Consider the following 23,674-nt stretch of genomic DNA (forward strand, 5'->3'; position numbering starts at 1 on the left):
TGCTTTTAGTATGGGATGCTGTCTATGAGTTGCCCTTTGTGGATACTGCGATTCTTAACTCAACATTGGGCACCAAACGAAATGCTGCTGCCTCAGCTGGAGCTCAGGCTTTAGAACATGAGTACTCTATGGTTTTCCTTGGCAATGATTTGTATATTTTACCACCTGCCAAAATGGAACAATTCCTGGCTTCAATTGTCCTGGATATAATTGGAAATTTTCACAATGACACTGACGTTTGAATTTGATTTTATTGGTGCCACTGCTGAAGTTTAAATTGTCCTTCTTTTTCCTCCATGCTCAAATGCCTTTTTACTTGTCATTATTAACATTTATATTTGTATGCTTTTATAAATAGGTATTTATTGGCTTTTATTTCATTTTAGGCTTTGAACCACCTTTTGAACCGGCTAGGGGAGGGTGTTGTATAGCTATTTTAGCCATATTGTATACACGTTATTCTAGAAAACTAGGCCTGCTGTTGTGCACTTTAGCCCAGTTACATTGATTATTCAGCATCGCTGTATTTTTCTAGAAATAGCCAGAGTTGCGGTGTTGTTTTATTTTTCTCAATCTAATTGTTCTTTCACCTACCAAAGCAATATGTTCTCAGCCGCACATTCATTTCACTTTGTGCTTTCCTCAAGGCTGCAGTCAGATAGGGTTGTCGGCAATAGTGGTATGCTGTGTCTTCAACATTCATAGAAACACATATATTCCTATATGGGGACCTTTTCTTAGAATATCAACTGTTTTATTATAAAAACTCTCCCTTGTCCTATATACGTTAGAGGGAGATTCCAGCCTGATGACCACAACTGAATGCTGATTGCTGATTCCTCGCTACAGCTGTTTGCTTAGACTGCTGAACCCCTGGCCTACATGTGGATGGTAGACTACAGGCTTCCTTATTCAGGTATGAGGGATGATGTCTTCCCAGGGGGGGACACTGAAGGGCAGATTAAGGCTTATTATGCTGTGCTCTAACATAGCGTAGGTAGGAGAACTATAAATGACTCCTAGTGACAGTATGGTGGGACTGTTTTTGTAGTTTCACTCTCCCTGTCACAATCTTGCTTTTACAGTGTTTTATCACCCTAGTTATTGCAATACATGCCATTTTATTAAGATGCAGTTACTTAAATAAAACCTATTGAATTATATTCTACCTCTGTTTGTCTTTGCCTGTGTGAGACTAATGCAACTGAGAGAAAGGGATGAGATCTGATCAACCACGATTCCCCTGATGAGTCTTCCTTGTCATGTGCCCGTTTGCCACAATCATCCTTGCCCTTGGGTAGAGATGAGGTGCTGCTAGTTAACCCGAAAACCCGGGTTAGGCCGACAGGTGTCACATGGTGTGGAATTGTACTTAGTACCCCACAATTTATGTGATCCTACCACCCAAATCCAGTAGCCTCATTAGGATCCTACACAACAGTACGTCTGGCTTTTCGGTGGATGTCCAGGAAAACCTTATGGACATGCCCTTTGATGGGTCTCGCCTATTTCATGAAAAGACAGACTCTGTGCTGGAGCGCTTCAAGGTCTCCCGGGCTACGGCTAAGTCCTTAGACCTCTCGGCGACTCCTTGCCAACAGTCTGTCTTTAGCCTCTTTTGAGGATTCGGAAAGGGCAGGGTACCACGCCATCCTCAGGCCAGCCACCCTTCAGCTCAGCATCCAATAAGGGGACAAGGTCTCGCCAGAGGGTCTGGCCAGAAGTCATCCACCATCCAACCGCCCTCCTCCACAGTGCCGAAGTCCTCATAGTGTGATTCATCAAGACCATACGTGTCCAGTTGGAGGGAGGATTCAATTTCATCTCTCTCACTGGCGGTTCATAACATCGGACAAATGGCAGATCATACAGAAGGGCTATTCCCGCTCCTTCCAGTCTTTCTCTCGTTCTATGCTTCTGTTAAAAGAACAGCTGATAGGGGATCACATAGTCTTGCTCTGCGAGAAAGTTACAGCTCTCTTGGCCAAGAGAGCCATAGAAAGGGCCCCAATGTCAGACGTAGGCAGAGGTTGTTATTCCCACTACTTTCTGATACCCAAAAAGAACAAGGGTCTTCGACTTATTTGAAATGTGTGGGGCCTCAATCTCTTTCTCAAAAAGGAGAAATTCAAATGCTCACTCAAGCTCAGGGCTTGTCTGCCCTAGACCAAGGGGACTGGATGGTAACGATGGACTTGAAGGATGCGTATTTTCACATCCCCATCCTGCCTGCCCACCGGCATTACTTGCGGTTCAAGATGGGCCCTGAGCACTTTCAGTTTACTGTTCTCCCCTTCGGTCTCAATAGTTCCCCTTGGGTGTTCACCAAAGTGATGGCAGTGGTAGCAGCTCATCTGCACAGGTTAGGGGTTGCAGTCTTCCTCTGCCTCGACGACTGGCTGTTGAAGGCTCCTTCTCCCCAGACTGTCGTCACCTACCTCCAGACTACGGCGAACCTCCTGCATTTGCCGGGGTTCAGTATAAATGTGCCGAAGTCACACCTGATTCCCTCATGGACAGTCCCTTTCATCAGGACTGTTTTGGACACAGTGCAGTTTTTGCTTATTCTCCCAAGCAGCAAATCCAAGATATTCAGGTTCTGATTCAGGTGTTTAATCCTTTATTCTGGATTTCAGTGAGACAGACTATGAGGCTGTTGGGCTTCAGGGCCTCCTGCATCCTGTTAGTCAAATATGTCAGATGGCATATGAGGGCTCTGCAGTGGAAATTCCAATGGGCACAGCTTCAGGTCAATCTCAACGACACAGTTCATATCTCAGAAGATACTGCAAAAGATCTGCAGTGGTGGTTAGTGAACTGCGATTGGGTGAGAGGCAGACTCCTCTGCCTTTCCCAACCAGATCACTCAGTAGTGACAGATGTGTCACTTCTGGAATGGGACGGCCATCTGGGAGAGGTGGAGATCAGAGGCCTCTGGTGTAATCCAGACTCCATATCAACTTACTGGATCTCCTGGCGATCCGACTGGCACTGAAAGCATTTCTTCCTGTTGTAAAGGGGAAGATGGTGCAGGTGTTCATGGACACCACCACCGCAATGTGGTACTGAAACAAGTAGGGTAGTGTGAGGTTGTGGACCCTTTGTCAAGGACATGGCTGGAACAGCAGGGTAGAACACTGGTGGTTCACCACCAGGCAGGTTCTCTGAACGGCAGGGCAGGCTAATTCAGACGTCCATGCCTAGCGGATCCTTAGTGGTGTCTCCACTTGGAGGTGACACATGGACTCTTTCAGCAGTGGGGACAACTTTGGTTAGATCTGTTCGCCTCTGCAGAGATGGTCAATGTCAGCAGTATTGTGTGTTGGAGTTTCCAAGGCGTCACTCCCTTGCAATACTTTTCGACGCAAGTGGAGTTCAGGCCTCCTGTACGCCTTTCTGCCCATACCACTTGTGCCCACAGTTTTCAAGAAAATCAAGAACGACCGGGCCCAAATAATCCTGGTGGCTCCGAACTGGGCACGGAATGTCTGGTATCCTGAGATTCTGAAAATGAGCATCGATCCTCCAATCAGGCTGCCCCTTTGGGAAGATCTTCTGTCACAGCAGCAGGGCAAGGGTCTCCACTTGAACCTGTCAACTCTGCACCTTCATGCAAGGAGATTGATTGGCGATAGTTGACAACCTTCAACCTTCCACCCAAAGTCTGTAAAGTTATTCTAGCAGCCAGGGTCCCTCCACTATGATGGTAGGTACCTGCCATTGGAAACGCTTTGTAAATTATTGTACAGAAAGATCTATTGATCCTCTTTCTGCTTCTCTCTCTGACATTCTTCTCTTTATCTTATCCCTTGCCCAGCAGGGTTCTGCCTTGGACACTCTCAAAGGCTATCTTTTCTATTGTTACATAGATTTCTCAAAGGTCTTGCACATATGTTTCCCCCTGCGCCCTTTCTTATGTCTCGGTGGGACTTAAATCTAGATCTTACCTTTCTCATGTGTGCTCCATTTGAGCCCTTTCATAACTGTCCCCTCCAGCTGCTCACCATCAAGGCAGCCTTCTCAGTGGCAATAACATCTGCCAGGAGAGTGAGTGAGATGCAGGCTCTCTCATCTAAGCTGCTGTATCGCCCCATGTTTCCAGACAAGGTGTTACATAGAACTCGTGACTCTTTCCTCCCCAAGGACCTGAATCAAAACATCACCCTGCCCACTTTCTTACTCCACCGCTTCCCTCTAAAGAATACTAGCGATTCCACTGGCTGGACCCAAAAAGAGTTGACCGCACAAAAGAGTTCCGGGTGGATGATCAACTCTTTGTGGGGTATGTGGGAGCAAAGAAGGATTGGGCAGTGCAGAAACAAACCATTTCACACTGGGTCGTTCTCTTCATTAAGATCTGCTAGGCACTGGCCAAGAAGCAGCTTCTTGAGGGCTTGAGAGCGCATTCCACCAGGGGCAAGGCTGCTACCACTGCGCTAGCATGAGGTGTTCCAATCCTAGATATCTGTCAGGCAGCACGGTGGGCATCATTGCACACATTTGCAAGTCACTACTGCCTGGACAGGCAGGTCTGTAAAGATGGGCACTTTGCCCGTTCGGTCCTGCAGGACATTTTAGTGTGAAGACCTGTCCGCAGCCCACCAGGAGGTTATGGCTCGGGCATCTATTCTAAGGTAAGGAATCTGCAGCTAGAAGTCTCTATTGGATGAACAAGTTCCTTACCTTTGGTAACGCATTAGCTGGTAGAGACTTTATCAAGCTGCAGATTCTTACACCCACCCATGCATCCCCGCTCTGCGGACACGTCTAATAGGGTCCTGGGTGAGCAGGCACGGGCAACTCGCTGAGGGGCTGCTGGGAGGGCGGTACTGGTACAGGGGTGGCGGCTGTTCCTGTAGCAGTGGTGGTCACAGAAGTGCCCGCCACCACCAGGGAGCATCCTTCGGAGGAGGTATCTGTGTCAGAACTGTCCCCTCCAGTCTCCACCATGGTGCTCCCCTCACCCTCCTTCCCACTGGTGCCCTCACCATCTGTGGACTCTGCCTCCTGGGTCCTGTGGGATGCAGCTCCCTCAGTCGCCGGTGCCTCTGCTCCTCCGCCAGATGATGCTAATGCACATAAGGAGAGGATGACAAAACAAAAACGGGGGGAAGAGACAAAGGACACAGTTGATTATTGGCTGCACCAACACCACCGTTGGCATACACAGCACTCTCACACACAGGGAACAGCCCTAGGCAATTTGCCATTGCACTACCAGAGAAATAGTTAGCGGGCAAGCCATTGGGATGGGCACACACCACCAAATGCAGCACACCTGGGGCCCACGTAGCCCTGACCAGTAGTGGATGCCTACGAGCTAGGTTGCTTGATTTTCCCTTCAGAACCCTAGCTACCAGGGGACCTACACTGCAATGTCAGGCCTGGCCTAGGGGCACTCACTGACACACACCCACCACCCGGATATCACCCTGCCATGCATAAGTTGTAATGATGGGCACTGTACTCACCCCCTTGTGGCTGCTGTGATGCCCTCAGCACCCATCCAGCTCAGGATAGGCCACCACCAGTATGCGGGCCACCAGAGGGGGTCAGGGTTCGAAGGGCACCCCTTCCTCGTTGGGAGGCCATCCACTGTCTTCCGTGACCATCGTCTCAGGTCCTCCCACCATTTGCAACAGTGGGTGCTCCTCCTGCTATAGACCCCCAGGGTCCTCACCTCCTTGGCGATGGCCTGCCATATACCCTTCTTTTGATAGGTGCTGATCTGCAGAGGCAATAGACACAGAAAAATAGATGTGGACAAACAATCCTGCCTGTTAAACATATGGCCCACCATACCCGTTTCCATCACCAAATACACACACATGGCCCAGCACACAACCTGTACGCTGCCCATGAGACCTTCACACACACAACTGCATGCATTCATGGCACATGCATCATGCCCACAGTGTACTCACCTGTTGGTCTGGAGGCCCCTACAGCAGTCCGTACTGGGGTAGGACCCTATCCACCGGTCTCTCCAACTCCTCTGAAGTGAAGGCTGGGGCCATTTCCCCGGTCACACGGGCCTTGGTGGGTTCCAGACACAGGTCATACCAGCACATGCAGTTTAGGTCCCTTCCCATGGAAGGTCAAGTAGCAAGTAAAGAATCAGATAGAAAATGGCAGTCACGTCCGCGTCTGTGCATACTGTCACCACCGGTGTAGATCACCATTGGCCACTGTAACCCATAGGGCCCAATTATAACCAAAGAGGAGTTGCACAGCAGTTCCCGACCACCTCCCGCAATGGCGCACAACGTCAGCGGAATTACCTCACTTCCACCTGTCCCTCCACACAGGACAGGCGGACACCATTTCAGGGGGGGGGGCAAGCCCTGGAATAATGCTGCATCACAGGAGATATTAGGACATACTGGACAAATCACATTGACCCATTAGAAGTTTACAGGATGCAAAGTTCTGTTGTAGCACCATTGTTCAGTTTGTAACCGGCTCCTAACTCTTTTGTCCCTTAGATTGCTACCGCTGCAGATGAATAGGAGATGGAGACATACCCCCATATACAGACCCCTGGTGGACTTGGCAACACTGGTGGACAGGCACATTATCCTCACCTATAGACTGGACAGGGTCATAATCACAGAGCTGTGTGCCCAATTGGAGCCTGACCTGATATCTGCTATCCGTCACCCCACTGGGATCACCCCTCTTGCGCAAGTGCTGTCAGTGCTCCATTTCCTGGCAACTGGTTCTTTCCAAGTGACAGTGGGCTTGGCAGCAGGAATGTCACAGCCAATGTTCTCAACAGTGCTAACAAGAGTGTTTTCTGCCCTGATAAAACACATGTGCAGCTACATTGTTTTCCCCCAGGTTGAAGATTTGGCCACAGAGAAGGCGAGTTCTATTGAATGGGACATATTCCCAATATAATTGGGGCGATTGATGAAACACATATTGCATTTGTCTCCCCCCCGCCAGAATGAACAGGTATTCAGGAATCGTAAGAGTTTCACTCTATGAACGTACAGATGGTGTGCCTTGCGGACCAGTAGATCTCCCATGTCAATGCTAAATATCTAGGGTCAGTGCATGATGCGTTGTCCTGAGGCATCCCAAATGTGATGGGCCAACTACAGAGGCACAGGGTGTGGCTAATAGGTGAGGACTGGTTACCACCCAGTAGATGTTGGTGTATGGGTATGGTACATATGGGATAGTGTGTGGCTAAATGTTGTCCCTCAATATTTGCAGGTGACTGGTTACTCAAACCTATCATGGCTGCTGGCCACTGAGAGGAATGCCAAGGCAATGGCAGAAGTACATTATACTGAGGCACATGGGTGAACCAGAAGAATAATTGAAAGGACCTTTGGCCTCCTGAAGGCCAGGTTCCGGTGCCTCCATCTAACAGGTGCATCCCTGTGCTACTCACGAAAGAAGGTCTGCCAGATAGAGGTGGCATGCTGCATGTTGCATAACCTGGCCCTCAGACGCCATGTCCCATTCATGCAGGAGGAGGAGGCTGGAGATGCCCATGTGCCAGCTGTAGAGCCTGTGGATAGTGAGGATGAGGAGGCAGAGGATGAGGACACAGAACATCTGTGATCAGACAATACTTCCAATGACACAGGTAGGGCAGTGTTGCTTCACATTTCAATGACATTTGTTTGAATTTGTGTGGCACTGGCATGCTGATATTTTTCACTTCTATGCCCACTTACTGATCCCTTTGGCAATTAATTTTGCAGATGTTGGTGAGCTCATATATTCTCCTGGTGTGATCACTGCAGCCAGCTACAGGTCATTAATCTACGTTCATTTTCTGTTCAGTCGATTTGCAATGTTTGTACCTGTTTCAATGTCTACATATTTGATACACATGACATGCTCCAAACTTCTTTTTTTCCAAGGGTGTTTATTGAAGTGCTAAAATATTGAGGGGTAAGTGCAATGGGATGGGGTGATGATGGAGGAAAGTCCAGGGTATTGTTCCAGTCTGTTTGTAGCACAGATGCATTGTCCAAGGGGACATAGGAAGGGGAGCAATGGCAGTTCAAGGTGGACAGGGTGACAGGGTGGGACACAAGGGTGACAATCAGGAGAGTCTCATTTCCTGGCAGGGGTCTTGGCAAGTGTCTCTGGCTTCTGTTTAGATTGCAGGGAACATTTGCGGGGTGGTTCTCCTTCTGCAGGGGGAGGGGTGCTGGTAGCCTGTGAGTCCTGTAGCGGGGCCTCCTGACCACTAGCGGCAGCGGAGGTGGAAGGCTGTTCAGATGTCTGGCTAGTGGCAGGGGCCCGCTGGTGTGAGACTGCCTCCCTCATAATGTTGGGCATGTCTGCTAGCACCCTTGCTATGAAGATCAGGGTGTTGTTGATGGCCTGCAAGACCTCCCTAATCCCCTGATACTGTCCCTCCTGCAGCCACCTGTTCTCCTACACATTGTCCAGGATCTGGCCCATTGTGTCCTGGGAATGTTGATAGGCTCCCAGGATCTCTGCAAGTGCCTCCTGGAGGGTCGGTTCCCTGGGCCTGTCCTCCCCGTGGCACACAGCAGTCCTCCCAGTGTCCCTGGTAGCCTGTGCCTCTTTCCCCTGAACTGTGTGCCCACTGCCACTGACCCCAGGTCCCTGATTGTCTTGGGTATGAGGTGTGGCCTAGGGTCCCTGTAGAGGTGGACACACTGCTGATTGACGTGTCCTGGGGACCGAGGGGTGGGTACGCTGGGTGGGTGCTGTGGTGGTGTTTCCTGATGAGGGAGGATCTCTGGTGGTGTGTGACTGGGCCTGGGTAACCGGCTGTCCAGAGGTCCCTGTTGGGCCAGGTAGGGCATCCAGATCCTGAAGACCAGAGTTGCTGTCATCACTGTGGGCCTCTTCAGTTGGGGGACTGGATTGTGCTGGCAACTCCTCTCCGCTGACATTATCTGGAGTACCTGTGTAGATGTAAATGATGTGTTATGGTTTCTGTGTCTGACCTATTTGTACATCCGTGGCTTGCCCTCTTTGGTTGGGTTTGCCCTGGCAGCTTTCACTTGTGTTCTCTATGTTGTGCATGCTTTAGTGATGAGTGTCCATGCAGGGATGTCCATGCATTGGTAGAGCATGCAGGGCTTGGCATTGGGATGAGTGAGATGTGATGGTGGGGTGTGTGGGATGGAGTGGAGTGATGGGAGTGAGGGTGGGGGTATGTGATGGCATGCAGGTAGGGGGGAAGTAGTAGTAGAGAGTTGACCTACCAGAGTCCAGTCCTCCTCCTACTCCGGCCAGGCCCTCAGGATGCAGTATTGCCAAGACTTGCTCCTCTCATGTTGTTGGTTGTGGTTAAGAGGTTAGGGTCCACCGCCAGTCCTCTGTACAGCGAGTTGGTGTCTTGCTGCAATGGAACATACCTCTTTCTGATGTCATCCCTAGTTTTTGGGTGCTACCCCACGGCGCTGACCCTGTCCACGATTCTCTGCCATAGCTCCATCATCCTAGCTATCGATATCTGCTGCACCTGTGCTCCAAATAACTGTGTCTCTACCCTGCTAATTTCCTCCACCATGACCCTTAGCTCCTCCTCTGTGAAACGGGGGTGTCTTTGTGGTGTCATGGGGGTTTTGTGAGGTGTGTAGGTGAGGGTGTGTTGGGTAATGTGTTGGAGTGTGTGATATTGGGTGCGTGAGTGCTGTATAGGTGTGAATAGTGTGTGGCTCTAGTTGTGTCAGTGGTCTTGATGTCTCTCTGCTGGCAATGGTTTGAAATGGTAAATGGTTGTGGGTAATGTGGTTGTGTGTTTTATAGTGGTGTGGGTGTGTGGGTGTGGTGTGTGTATGGTGTCAGGTGTGTGTTGTTTGAATTGTCCAATGTGGCGTTGTTTTGTATGTGTGTGTCCATTTTGAGCGCGGCGGTATGTACTGCCAATGGTTTACCTCCATTGAATGTCCGCAATGGTGATTCATGGGTCATAATCTGGTGGGCGTTGTTCTGTTGGCGTAATGGTGTGGGTTTTGAGACCGCCAGTTTATCACTGACCTTTGATCTGGCGGATTTGTGTATCTGGCTGAATGCTGACGGATTGGTGTGTGTGTGTCATAATATGGTGAATGGATATCTGTGGCGGCGGCGGTAAGTTGGCAGCAGTCAGCGTGGCGGTAAGTGGGATTTATCGCCAATGTCATAATGAGGGCCAGAGCCTCTACTAGAAAATGTGTTACTGAAGGTAAGTAACTTGATTTTCATACCACGTACAGACCATATGGTGAAATATATACATTTAAATATGGTCATTAAGGAAGCCTATATGTTTCTGAAACATTCACAGGATATGGAGTTTAAGAGCAGTGGTTATTCATACATCTCTGAATTTTGTGGGTACCCATACTAGCATATGATTTAGAAGGTATTTTTCAGAATGCCTTCTTTATTACACAATGGCTTACAGAAAAACTGGAATTGGACACACCCCTACCCCAAATAGGAGAATCCAGTTTTTCTGCTCCTACCAGTGTAAGACAAGAGGCTTGCCTTCAGTTTACCCATTATACACAGGGAATTCTAAAGGGTGCCAAAACACACAAAAGAAGGGAGCTGCCGACCCTGGCATTGAGCTACACCCCTGCACCAGAAGGGGCAATAAAGTATTTCTCCCCCAAGGGGGCAGATAGGAAGTTTGTTCCAATTTGTGATGTAGCCTCAAATATGTCCCCAGCTGGGAGTCGGGGTGGTGGAGGGGGGGAGGAGGTAGAAAGTCCACCTGCACTAGGAATTTTGCCTTTGGGGTAAGGAAAACTAGTGCAGGTGTTGCACTCTGGCATTGGCCACAACACCACCCCAAATGGGAGAAACCAGAGTGCAAAATTCACATCACTTTCTTTTTGCCAAAATGCATAATCCTGATTGTCAGGTGGACTTTCTGCCCTCCCCGGGGACATATTTGGGGCTACCTCCCCAATGGGGAGAAACCTCACACCTGTACCTGGGGGACAAAGAGATACTATTGCCCCTTTTGCGGTGGGGCATGGTATGGACTGAATAGTCCTGTCCACATGCGAGGATCCTGTAGCACTTCTTAAAATATGTCTTCTTAATTGTACATTTCCACCTTTCTTCAGGAAGGCCTGGAAAAACACTTAATACATGAATAGTTTGCAGCCTACAAGAAAAGGCTACAATGGCCATTTTCATCAGATTGTATTTAAAAAGGAAAATTAATAAATAAATAAATATGTATAAGTGTGGTGTGTGTGCATATGCATGCATAATCCAGATTGTCTGGAAAAGGTTCTTGTGACTGGTTGAATCTCTTTCACAAACCCCTTTTTAAAAAGAGAATGTAAAGGAAGAGAGAACAGCGTAGCCAGATAGGCTGCCCCTAAGTAACTGTGAAAAGTGTGTATGTGCTTTTAAGGACTCAGATACCACCTGTATCCCATCATCCCCAGTAAGTGGCAGTTGCTTTACTTCTCTTTTCCGGCTCCTGGTGACAGGATCTTAGAGCACTGAGCTCGGCCTTTTCTCCTCAAAAATCTAATTAAAAAATTATTGACAACTGTTTCACTCAACGAATTTCATCTGCTTTAGTGTTTTTATGTCTTTTTCTGACAGCCTTTTTTCCCCTGGTCAGATAAAATGCTCTTTATTTGACAATTATCCTGTTTGTGGAAGAAAGAAGGCCAAGTCAGACCCTAATGATGTCTGCATCATCTATCTTCCAGAGAAGCATAGTCCTGACAGGTGTCCGCACTGCAGGAAGTTTTCCAGGTACACCCTTGGGGAAAGGGAGACAGAGAAGTAGTGCAGTCAGCGGGTGCAATCAGAAGGTGGGACCTCAAGGGAGTGAGAAGAGGGTTACTCCTCTACCAGGTCTCTGCCACCTTCCTCTGAGGACTCCTTGCATGGGAGATCCAAAAACAGAAACCCACATCACAAACAACGCAGTTTCCTTTACATCGAGACAAGATACATTTCCTACATGCTTGCCGTCGAGGGCTGGGTCGATGTTGAAGAGCCAATGTTCAACATCAAGACATAGGAGGTCGAAGCACAGGAGAAAGTCAACGTCAAAGAGTCTACTGATGTTGAGAGAGAACAAAATCATCATCAAGAAGTCTGTTGAATTTGAAGCAATAAAGGCCTGTGGAGAAAATAAGAAAATCAAAGTCAAGATATCTAACATCCACTTCTGACTCTGAATACCTAAGGGCATTTTCTCTGTCAATGCCTATGTTACTTCTAGACCCTCCAGCGACTCCTCCGCTTCCGACTCCACCACCCCCTCTGGTGCCTCTTCCACCTTCTTCACCAGCACTGCTTCTGCAACCTGTGGATGCGCCTCCCCTGATGCCTATACAGTCTCCTCAAAAAATAACATTGTAGGTCTCATCATCGTTCAAGGCATTCCAGACATCCAAGTTTAATGCTGATGCCGACATTTCAATACTGCCAGCCCACAGGTGTTGTCATGGTTTGGCATAAGAAGGCACTCTTGCCTTTGTTTTACAGCCCTAAAACAAGAATCCCAACAGCATATCATTAATCTTCCCTTCTCGAGGTCCACATTATTCAGCAGTCATACCGAAGACAAGATGGCTCGAATAAACACCGAGATGGAGACCTTGAATATGGTAGGTCTTGAGAAGCAAAAGGAACCATGCAAACACACGTACTAGCCTTGTCAACGGCATTTCTACCCGCAGAGTCTTCAACCCTCTCACTGGTAATAAGGCCAACAGCAAAGACCTTTTCAACAACATCAGTATTTGCAGCCCAAAAGAGCAGCTAGCCACCATCCTTCTCAAGCGGGAAAGCCACCAAGCAATGAATCTCTGCTTCCCCCTCTTCCATTACCCACTCCTTAGGGGGAAGTATATCTTATTTCCTGACAGACTGGCAATCCCTCACGAAAGATCCTGTGGTCTGATATTGTGCAGAATGAATATTGTCTCAGGTTTACCAGCCCTCTACCAAATATACCACTAAAACTATTCAATCAACATTTGCAGGTCCTGAGATCAGAAGTGAACATGATTCTGCGTAAGCAAGCGCTGGAGATCATTCCTCCCAAAAAACAAGGCATGGGGATTGACTTCCGTTATTTTTTTGGTGAAAAAGAAAGTCCCCAAAAACAAATTCAGACCCATTCTAAAACTGAAAATAGCCAACAAATGGGTTTGGAGAGAACAGTTCTGAATGCTTCTACTGCATCAGATTTATCCCCAAATGCAGAAAGTTGACAAGATGCGTACTTTCATGTTCCTATATCCAAAAAACACCGGAAGTTCTGAGGTTTGTCGTAGGTCACGATTTCTAACAGTACAAAGTGCTTCCATTTGGCCTCAAATCAGCCCCCAGAACTTTCTTGAAGTAGATGGAAGTGGACGCTGCACATCTCAGAATACTCTGAATATTCGTCTAGCCATATCTAGATGTCTGGCTGATCAAAGCAACAACACCACAAGAAGTACAATTTCATTATCAGTTGATGAGCAATCTTCTCTACTGATTAGAACTGCATGTCATTCAAAACAAAGCAACTTCTACTCCAGTCCGGTCTCTGAATTACCTAGGGGCCACAATTAATACCTTACAAGCAAGACTGCATCCTTTGGAGGAAAGACCAATCCATCTTAAGTGTCACCCGCTCATGAAAGTCCCTTCACAGCTCGATGGCTTTGTACATTTTCTGACTCCAAATGCCCCTCTCCACATGAGACCACTTCAAGAGTTTCTGGAGGATCAGTGGGATCAATAATCAGTCAGTTGGGAGGACAAGATCACACTATCTCCCAAAGCAAAACAGTCCCTGAAATGGTGGTGCTCTTTGACAAACCTACTTCATCAGGATGTTCCCTCTCAGACAGTAGTCATAGATGCCTCTCTGTTAGGTTAGGGAGTGCATATGGATCATCTTCAAATCTAGGGAACATGGTCTCTCAGGGAAATGACTTATCACAACAATCTCCTTGGGCTACAAGCGGTTCACGTAGTGTAGGAATTTGGCTCTGTATATACTATTTCAAAGTAAGAAATATTGTGCACAGAGTCCAAGAGTTCCCCTTAGAGGTAAGATAGTGGCAACATTAGATAATTCCAATGCTCTATTTTGTGGTAGTGTGGTTGAGCAGCAGGCTTATCAGAGGGTAGTGTAAGCATTTGTTGTTCACACACAGGCAATAAATGAGGAACACACACTCAAAGACTTACTCCAGGCCAATAGGTTTTTATATTGAAAAATATCTTTCAGAGGTTTATTTTAAGAACCACAGGTCCAAGATTTACATTAAACACTTTAAATGTAAGGCACCTCACTTAGATACTTTAGGAACTTTGAATGAAAACAATATCATGTACAGTGTTTGCAAAAATGGCAATAAGCTATTTTCAAAGTGGACACTAAAAATCAACAGTTCCTTGGGGAGGTAAGTAAAGGTTAGATTAGGAGGTAAGTAAAACACTTACAAGTCTCAGTTCTGGGGCCTAGGCAGCCCACCGTTGGGGGTTCAAGGCAACCCCAAAGTTACCACACCAGTAGCTCAGGGCCGGTCAGGTGCAGAGGTCAAAGAGGTGCCCAAAACACTAAGGCGCCTATGGAGAACAGGGGTGCTCCGGTTCCAGTCTGCCAGCAGCTAAGTACCTGCGTCCTCGGAGGGCAGACCAGGGGGTTTTTGTAGAGCACTGAGGGGGACACAAGTAGGCACACAAAGCACACCCTCAGCGGCCCAGGGGCGGCCGGGTGCAGTGTGCAAAGCAGGTGTCAGGTTTCAGGTAGGAAACAATAGAGGGACCCGGGGGTCACTCTAGCGGTGCAGGAAAGCACAGGGGGGCTTCTCGGGACAGCCACCACCTGGGCAGGGCAGAGGGTCGCCTGAGGGTCACTCCTGCATTGAAGTTCGGTTCCTTCAGGTCCTGGGGGCTCCGGGTGCAGTGTTGGTTTCAGGCGTCGGGTCCCTTGTTACAGGCAGTCGCGGTCAGGGGGAGCCTCTGGATTCTCTTTGCAGGCGTCGCTGTGGGGGCCCAGGGGGGGTCATTTCTAGTGACTCACGGGCTCACAGTCGCTAGGGAGTCCTCCTAAAGGTGTTTGTTCTTGAGCCGGGGGCGTCAGGGGCAGAGTGTGAAGTCTCACGCTTCCGGCGGGAAATGTGCAGTCTTTAAAAGTTGCTTCTTTGTTGCAAAGAAGTAGCTGGTTTTGAACAGGGCCGCTGTTCACAGGAGTTTCTTGGTCCTTTAGTCCAGCGCAGTCCTCTGAGGCTTCAGAGGTCGCTGGTCCCTGTCAGATGCGTCGGTGGAGCAGGTTTTCGAAGTTGGAGACAGGCCGGTAGGACTGGGGCTGAAGCAGTTTTTGTCTTCCTCCTTCTCTGCAGGCTTGTAGGTCAGCAGTCCTTCTTGTTTCTTCAGGTTGCTTGAATCTGATTTCCTGGGATCTGGGGAGCCCCTAAATACTGAATTTAGGGGTGTGTTTACTGTCCTTGAGGGTGGTTACACCCTCTTTGTGCCTCCTCCCTGTGGGGAGGGGGACACATCCCTAATCCTATTGGGGGAATTCTCCAAACTCAAGATGGAGGATTTCTCAAGGCAGGGGTCACCTCAGCTCAGGACACCTTAGGGGCTGTCCTGACTGGTGGGTGACTCCTCCTTGTTTTTCTCATTATCTCCTCCAGCTGTGCCGTCAAAAGTGGGGGCAGTGGCCAGAGGGGCAGGCATCTTCATTAACTGGGATGCCCTGGGGTGCTGTAACAAAAGGGGTGAGCCTTTGAGGCTCACCACCAGGTGTTACAGTTCCTGCAGGGGGAGGCGAGAAGCACCTCCAATCAGTACAGGCTTTGTTCCTGGCCACAGAGTGACAAAGGCACTCTCCCCATGTGACCAGCAACATGTCTGGTGTGTGGCAGACTGGCAGAAACTGGTGAGCCTACACTAGAAGTCAGGTAGGTATTCTCTAAGATGCCCTCTGGGTGTATGTTACAATAAATTGCACACTGGCATCAGTGTGCATTTATGGTGCTGAGAAGTTTGATACCAAACTTCCCAGTTTTCAGTGTAGCCATTATGGAACTATGGAGTTTGTGCTTGACACACTCCCAGACCATATACTCTTTTGGCTACCCTGCACTTACAATGTCCAAGTTTTGCTTAGACACTGTAGGGGCATAGTGCTCATGAACATATACCCTCGCCTGTGGTATAGTGCACCCTGCCTTAGGGCTGTAAGGCCTGCTAGAGGGGTGACTTACCTATGCCACAGGCAGTGAGAGGTTGGCATGGCACTCTGAGGGGAGTGCCATGTCGACTTAGTCATTTTCCCCCCACCAGCACACACAAGCTGAGAGGCAGTGTGCATGTGCTGAGTATGGGGCCTCCAGGGTGGCATAAGACATAGACATGCTGCAGCCCTTAGAGACCTTCCCTGGCATCAGGGCCCTTGGTACCAGGGGTGCCAGGTACAAGGGACTTACCTGAGTGCCAGGGTTGTGCCAATTACGGAGACAAAAGTATATTTTAGGGAAAGAACACTGGTGCTGGGGCCTGGTTAGCAGGGTCCCAGCACACTTTCAATCATAACTTAGAATCAGCAAAGGCAGAAAGTTAGGGGGTAACCATGCCAAGGAGGTATTTCCTTACTCCTAGTATTGAAGGCATTTCTCCCATGCTTGAAGACAAAATCCTTGCTTTTTCAGATGGACAACACAATCATGATGTACTATGTGAACAAACAAGGGGGAACAAGGTCCAGGCCATTGTCCCACCAAGACCACACAATTGTGAATTTGTTGATACCCAGAGACCTGTGAATCACTGCAACTCACTTTAAAGGTGCTCAAAGTGTTCAGGCAGACTCCCTGAGCAGGGTTCTACAGAAAAAACACAATTGGTTCCTTCATAGTGACGTTGTGCAAGCATTTTTAGCATGAGGGGAACTCCCCACTTAGATTTATTCGCTACAGCAGAATACAAAAAATGCCCAGACTTCACTTCGAGATACTTCCAGCCAGGGATGCTGGGGAATGCCCTGTGGATCAACTGGTCTGGCAAATTTCTCTACTCTATTGCCTCAGTGTTCCCTGATTCCGTTAGTTCTCATCAAATTGTCGTAGTCAAGGGCCAGAATGGTCTTGATAGCTCCGGAGTGACCCTGGCAATGGTGGTTCACGGACCTTCGCCACATGTTGGAGCGTCCACATATGAGGGTGCCGTGCAGACTGGACCGTCTGAAATTCAGAAGTCAGAAGGTTCACCCCAATCTTGCCTTTTTTTAGTTTTGTCAGCATGGCTCCTGAGCTAGTACAATATGGGCATTTGAATCTGCGACAGGACTGGATGAACATCCTCAAAGAGGCAAGATGTCCACTAACATGTTCTGCTTATTCTTTTAAATGGAAAATATTCTGTATCTAGTGTTCTGACAAGAACTTTGACCCGACCAAGTGTCAAGAAATTATTCTTCCATACTTTCTTTACCTGGCCAAATCAGGCTTATAGTTCTCTTATATAAAAGTTACTCCCTACAGAAAATGTCCTCCACAACCTCTTTTTTTTAAAAGTCCTAAAAGCCCGGTTGTCAGGGATTTCTTAGAGGGTTTGAAAAATATTTTCCACTTCCATATATCGTCCATCTCTTCCCTCAGAGTTGAATATAGTCCTTTCACACCTCTTGCAGGCCGCTTTTGAGCCCATTCATAAATCCTCATTGCAACACCTATCTTGAAAAGCTGCTTTCCTTGTAGCTTTCAATTCAGCACATATGGTTAGTGAAATTCAGGCTTTATGTTCTCACGAACCATACACTGTGTTCTATTCTAGTAAGGTGGTCATGAGGACTCATCCAAAATTCCTACCGAAAGTTATTTCGGATTTCACATTAATCAAACCATTTCTTTGCCTACTTTCTTTCAGCACCCTTCTACTCCAGCTGAAAGGACTCTCCATACTCCAGATGTCAGGTTAGTCTTAAAATGTTATCTGGTCAAAACAAGATATCTCGAAATTGGATCAATTGTTTGTAAATTTTGGATTGGTCCATGCTGTTTTAGCCACATCCAAACAGTCTATATTGAGATAGGAGATAGGTAGTGTCTTTCATACTGTTTTGCTCTTAGAAGGTAAATCAGGTTTTGTCTGGTAGACCTGAAGCACATTTGAGTAAAAACAGCTACATCTTCTTTAATGAGAAATATGCCAATCGCTTAGATCTGTAAAGTGGCTACATGGAGATCTGTTCACACTTTTGCCAAACGCTATTGTTTAGACTCAGATACTAGAACAGATGCTCAAGTAGGTCAGACCTCCCTGAGAAATTTATTAGCCTAACCTGGTCTGTTGATCGTCTCTCTTCCGTTTTCCACTGCAGTTTTGTGGGGATGGGCTTGCTACTCTATTTAGTGCTTATAACTATCAATGGAGATCCCCTAAGAGAGAAGTAATGGTTTCTTACCTGTCATCCCAGTTCCCTTTCTGTGAAATCTCCACTGAAGCCATAAACAACCCTCACCCCCTCCCAGGTGGGAATAACAGAGATGGCTGCTGGACAATTTTCCTACCGAATACAGCCACTGTCTCGGCAAAACAAACTGAGATAATTGCCACCTGCTGGGCAAGATGGGATGCTGGTGGTCTTTGAGCCCTTAAAAGCTCAGCCGCTCTTTTCACAGTTACATAAGGGTAGCCCTTAGGGGTTAAACTGTCCTCTCTTCCTTAATTTTTCTCTTTATAAAAATGCTTGTGAAAGAGATTTAACCAGTTGGCCATTGTAGCCTTTTTTATAGGTGGTCAGCTAATCCTGTTTTACACTTAACAAGAAATTTTATAAGAAGTGGTCCAGGGTCCCCGTCTGTGGGTGGGACTATTCAGTGCATATGACTTCAGTGGAGATTCCTCTGAGAGAGAACTGGGATTATAGGTAAGAAACCATTCCATCATTATGAAACGGGGTTACAGATCTTACCCTTACATACATTTGGCGATTACAAAACATTTGAAAAAGGATTACACTGTGTATTTTAATGTTCATCGGACACATAAACATTTTCATCATTAATAAGCTCCTCAGCAATAGACCTCCAAGTTCTGTCTGACCATACCCCAGTGTTTATGGTACTAGAAGACCCAGCTCTCATAGCACAGGTGCCCTGGATGTTGAAGATGAAATTCGGGACCATGCATTACTTTAAAGAAACTGAATCAGAGGAGTTGACCTAGTCGATAATAAGGGATGCAGCTAAAGCTGGGCCAAAGGGAATACTTATAAACCATGCAACAGCTTACATTAGGCCGCTCTGGGTTGAAAAACAGTATTTAGAAGCTGAAGTAACTTGTCTGGAACTAGAACACAAAGTTAAAGTCTCAAGCAGAAACTAGAGAGTTCGCGTAGACCAAGATGAAAATGGATGCTATGCTGACTAGGAACATGACCTGGCAACATTGGGCTAGATATTTTATTCAGTTGGTAAAGGATAGAGCTGGTTACTCCAGACTATTTATTCTGGCATTCTGGATACTTTGTTCCATTTTTTCAACAATGTATATATTTAAAAACCAAGTGATCCACTGATAGAAGAGGATTACCAAGAGGAGACACAGTTGGTCATTTCACCTGAACTGAGGGAGGAATTGGAGCAACCAATATCAGAGGAAGAGGACAGAGAGGCAAATAAATCATGGCCCACTCACAACATGCTGGACCTGGTGGGTTCCCTAATTCCATTTATAAAGCATTTGTTGGGGGGCGTGGCCAGGCCTGCCAGCAAAATGGCTGTCACATTGTGAGGCTCTGTTATCCTGCTAGAGCAGACGTCCCAGACATATTTTTCACTAGGAGGCCCCTCGGAGATACGAGTGCCGCTGGCGGTCCACGTGGCGGGTTGTGCAAGGGCCGTTTGTTTCTGTTTCTCCAGGTACAGGGGAGGCAGGCTTTGCAGCTCAGGCGGGGCCCGCAATGCTTTGGAGCGCCTCGCTGGGGGTCACCTCCTTCTCACCGGCAGGTCCCGCAGGCGTGGCGGCGCTGCTTATTATGGCGCCCGACAATAGAGGGGAGCGGTGAGCTCTCCCTCTCGAGGCCTGTTCAGCGGGCAGATCGAACCGTGGCCTCACTGCCCTCGGGGCGCAGGCCCATCTATATCTTGGCGCCGGCGGGCCTGGCTCGGCCGAGCTGAGAAAGGTGGTCTTGGGCCGGCCTACTGGAATCTTTCTTCACTGTGAGTGGAGCTCTGACTGGGCAGGGAGCTTCCCGGTCCTAATACCGGTCTGGTCGCGCCGCCATGGACTGATGGTTGGCTGCTATTCCCTGCGCTGCTGAAGGAGGTGAGGGGCTCAAAGTGCAGGTCTCTTGGATTGGAGACCCGGCGTGATTGCTGCTGTGTGAGGGTGCATCCTGGGCCTCACCTACTGGAGGGTCCCTTCGCTGGTCTTTTCGGCCCTCAGGGAGGAGGCACAAAGAGGGTGTAGCCACCCTCAAGGACAGTAGCCATTGGCTACCTCCCTCCCAGACCTAAACACACCCCTAAATTCAGTATTTAGGGGCACCCCAGAACCTAGGAAACTAGATTCCTGCAACTTGAAGACGAAGAAGGACTGCTGACCTGAAGCCCTGCAGAGAAGACGGAGACACCAACTGCTTTGGCTCCAGCCCTACCGGCCTGTCTCCCCACTTCAAGAAAAACTGCAACAGCGATGCGTCCCCCAGGGTCCAGCGACCTCTGAAGTCTCAGAGGATTACCCTGCATCTAAAAGGACCAAGAAACTCCAGAGGACAGTGGCCCTGTTCCAAAAAGACTGCAACTTTGCAACAAAGAAGCAACTTTTAAAAGACCACACGTTTCCCGCCGGAAGCGTGAGACATTCCACTCTGCACCCGACGCCCCCAGCTCGACCTGCAGAAAACTAACGCTACAAGGAGGACTCCCCGGTGACTGCGAGCCCGTGAGTAGCCAGAGTTGAGCCCCCTGAGCCCCCACAGCGACGCCTGCAGAGGGAATCCAGAGGCTCCCCCTGACCGCGACTGTCTGCTTCAAGGAACCCGACGCCTGGTAAAGACATTGCACCCGCAGCCCCCATGACATGAAGGAACCGAACTCCAGTGCAGGAGCGACCCCCAGGTGGCCCTCTTCCTAGCCCAGGTGGTGGCTACCCCGAGGAGCCCCCCCTTGCCTGCCTGCATCGCTTAAGAGACCCCTGGGTCTCCCATTGAAACCTATTGCAAACCCGACGCCTGTTTGCACTCTGCACCCTGCCACCCCTGTGCCGCTGAGGGTGTACTTTCTGTGCCTTCTTGTATCCCCCCCGGTGCCCTACAAAACTCCCCTGGTCTGCCCTCCGAAGTCGCAGGTACTTACCTGCTGGCAGACTGGAACCGGGCACCCCTGTTTCCATTGAAGCCTATGCGTTTTGGGCAACATTTTGACCTCTGCACGTGACCGTCTCTGAGCTGCTGGTGTGGTAACTTTTGGGTTGCCCTGAACCCCGAACGGTGGGCTACCTTGGACCCAACTTTGAACCCTGTAAGTGCTTTACTTACCTGTGAAACTAACAAATACTTACCTCCCCCAGGAACTGTTGAATTTTGCAGTGGCCAATTTTAAAATAGCTTATTGCCATTTTTGCCAAAACTGTACATGCTATTGTGATGATTCAAAGTTCCTAAGATACCTGAGTGAAACACCTTTCATTTAAAGTATTGTTTGTAAATCTTGAACCTGTGGTTCTTAAAATAAACTAAGAAAATATATTTTTCTATATAAAAACCTATTGGTCTGGAATTGTCTTTGAGTGAGTGTTCCTCATTTATTGCCTGTGTGTGTACAACAAATGCTTAACACTTCCCTCTGATAAGCCTACTGCTCGACCACACTACCACAAAATAGAGCATTAGAATTATCTATTTTTGCCACTATCTTACCTCTAAGGGGAACCCTTGGACTCTGTGCATGCTATTTCTTACTTTGAAATAGTGCATACAGAGCCAACTTCCTACAACTGGGTTCTTAAAATCATCTTAGGTGGATAAGAATTGTCACCCACTGCCCTCCTCTTCTTTCTTTGTCCTCTGTGGGCCATACATCCATTCTCCTGCAGGACATTCTCAACCTTTGGAACAAATGGGTTAGAAAGCTTGTTCCAGAAGACAACATCAGACATGGATTTTACAAATGTTATTTCCTGCTCCAAAAGACGGAGGGGGCCTTTGGTCTATGCCTGATCTTTGTGTCCTGCATTCCTTCCTTTCGGAGGACAAATTGAAATATTTCCTCTTACTCAGATTGTCTTGTCCTAAAGATTGAAATGGAATGATGTTGATTGACCTGCAGGACATGTATTTTTACATAGCAGCTGTTCGGTTGCACAGAAGGTTTTTTCAGTTCACAGTGGGTACCACTAACTAGCAGTTTACAGTCATACCATTTGACCTACTTTTGGGGTGTTGTGTTTTGACAAAGGTCATATCTCTGGTCATAACACGTCTTTACTGGTTGGGACTGCATGCATATCTTGAAAACTGGCTGCTGAAGGTGGGTTTGCTGCAGTTGTTGTCAACCATCTTCAGAGAATCACCTCACTGCTCTTTGACTTGGGTTTCTTCTTCACCCTGAGCTTACAGAGCACCTCTTTTCACCAGGGCAGAGCTAAATATTGTTGCTCTCAAAGTTTCCACCTCCTCAGAGAGTACAGAACATTCAGAGTCTGATTCTAATGTTTCTATAAATGGCTCATCTTCCCGCTCTTACAGTCTTGTCGCTTTTGGGATTGCATTGTTTCTTTATCCTGCTGCTTTCCCCTGCTACTGGTACATGCAAACTCTCCAGTGTTGCCTCCGCTTTCAGTAACCTCACCCCATGGGATTCCTGAAGGAATACATTAATATTTCCTCAGAGGGAGCTCAGGCTGGTTCCAGAGCACAAAAGTTGTGGAATTGACTTTCACCCTTCACTGTCAGTAATGTTAGTGGTGGCGGATGCCTCCTCCCTCGGTTAAAACTGTCATCCTGACACCATGGGCTTATGATCAGTTGAGGAGCACATAAACAAAATAAATGTGCTTTGGCTGGTCCACTTGCCCCTCAAGGCTTTTGTGACCTGCTTTTGCAATCAATTCAAGTCCTTATTATTGATTGTGATGTGGTACACCAAGAAGCAGGAAGGTTGACTTATATCCCCTGTACTTGGAAGGTGCGGGTAAGCATTAAGCATACTCAAGCAGGTGACCTCAGTCAGCAGTACCTTGCTGACCATAAGTGGTGTGTATCCGAAGGTGGTTCCGTCCATCTTCGCTTTCTAGTGTACCTCTTTACCACTCCCTAAAACGCTCACTGTCTGCTGTTTTGCTCCCTCCAGTTTCTGCTATGAGGGCAACTGGGAAACCTGTTCTGCTCACCTGGGACCTCTGTGTTCTGAGGGAAGTGGTTTAGGATTGTGTGCTAATAATTGTGATAGCTGGAAATCTGCTTTCAGATATACTGTGCCTTTCTCTATGCCCTCCACTTCTGCTTCCACTCAGGACAGACCTCCTTTCTCAGTGGTAGGGGCAAGTTCTTCATCTGAATTTCCAAAGCCTCCACCAATGGGAGCGCCTGTGATTTGCTCTTGTTGGTGTTGAATACTTTTTGTTTCTTGGGGAGCTGTGGAAAAGGGAGTCTCACTCAATGAGAACTTTTGCTTTGTTTAGCCCATCAAGGCTTTGCTTTTGACAATGTTAATTGGTATTTGTTGGCCTTATTCACTTTTTTTGTTTGCAGTAT

The sequence above is a fragment of the Pleurodeles waltl genome, chromosome 1_1 (genome assembly GCF_031143425.1).
Source record: "Pleurodeles waltl isolate 20211129_DDA chromosome 1_1, aPleWal1.hap1.20221129, whole genome shotgun sequence".
NCBI lineage: Eukaryota > Metazoa > Chordata > Amphibia > Caudata > Salamandridae > Pleurodeles > Pleurodeles waltl.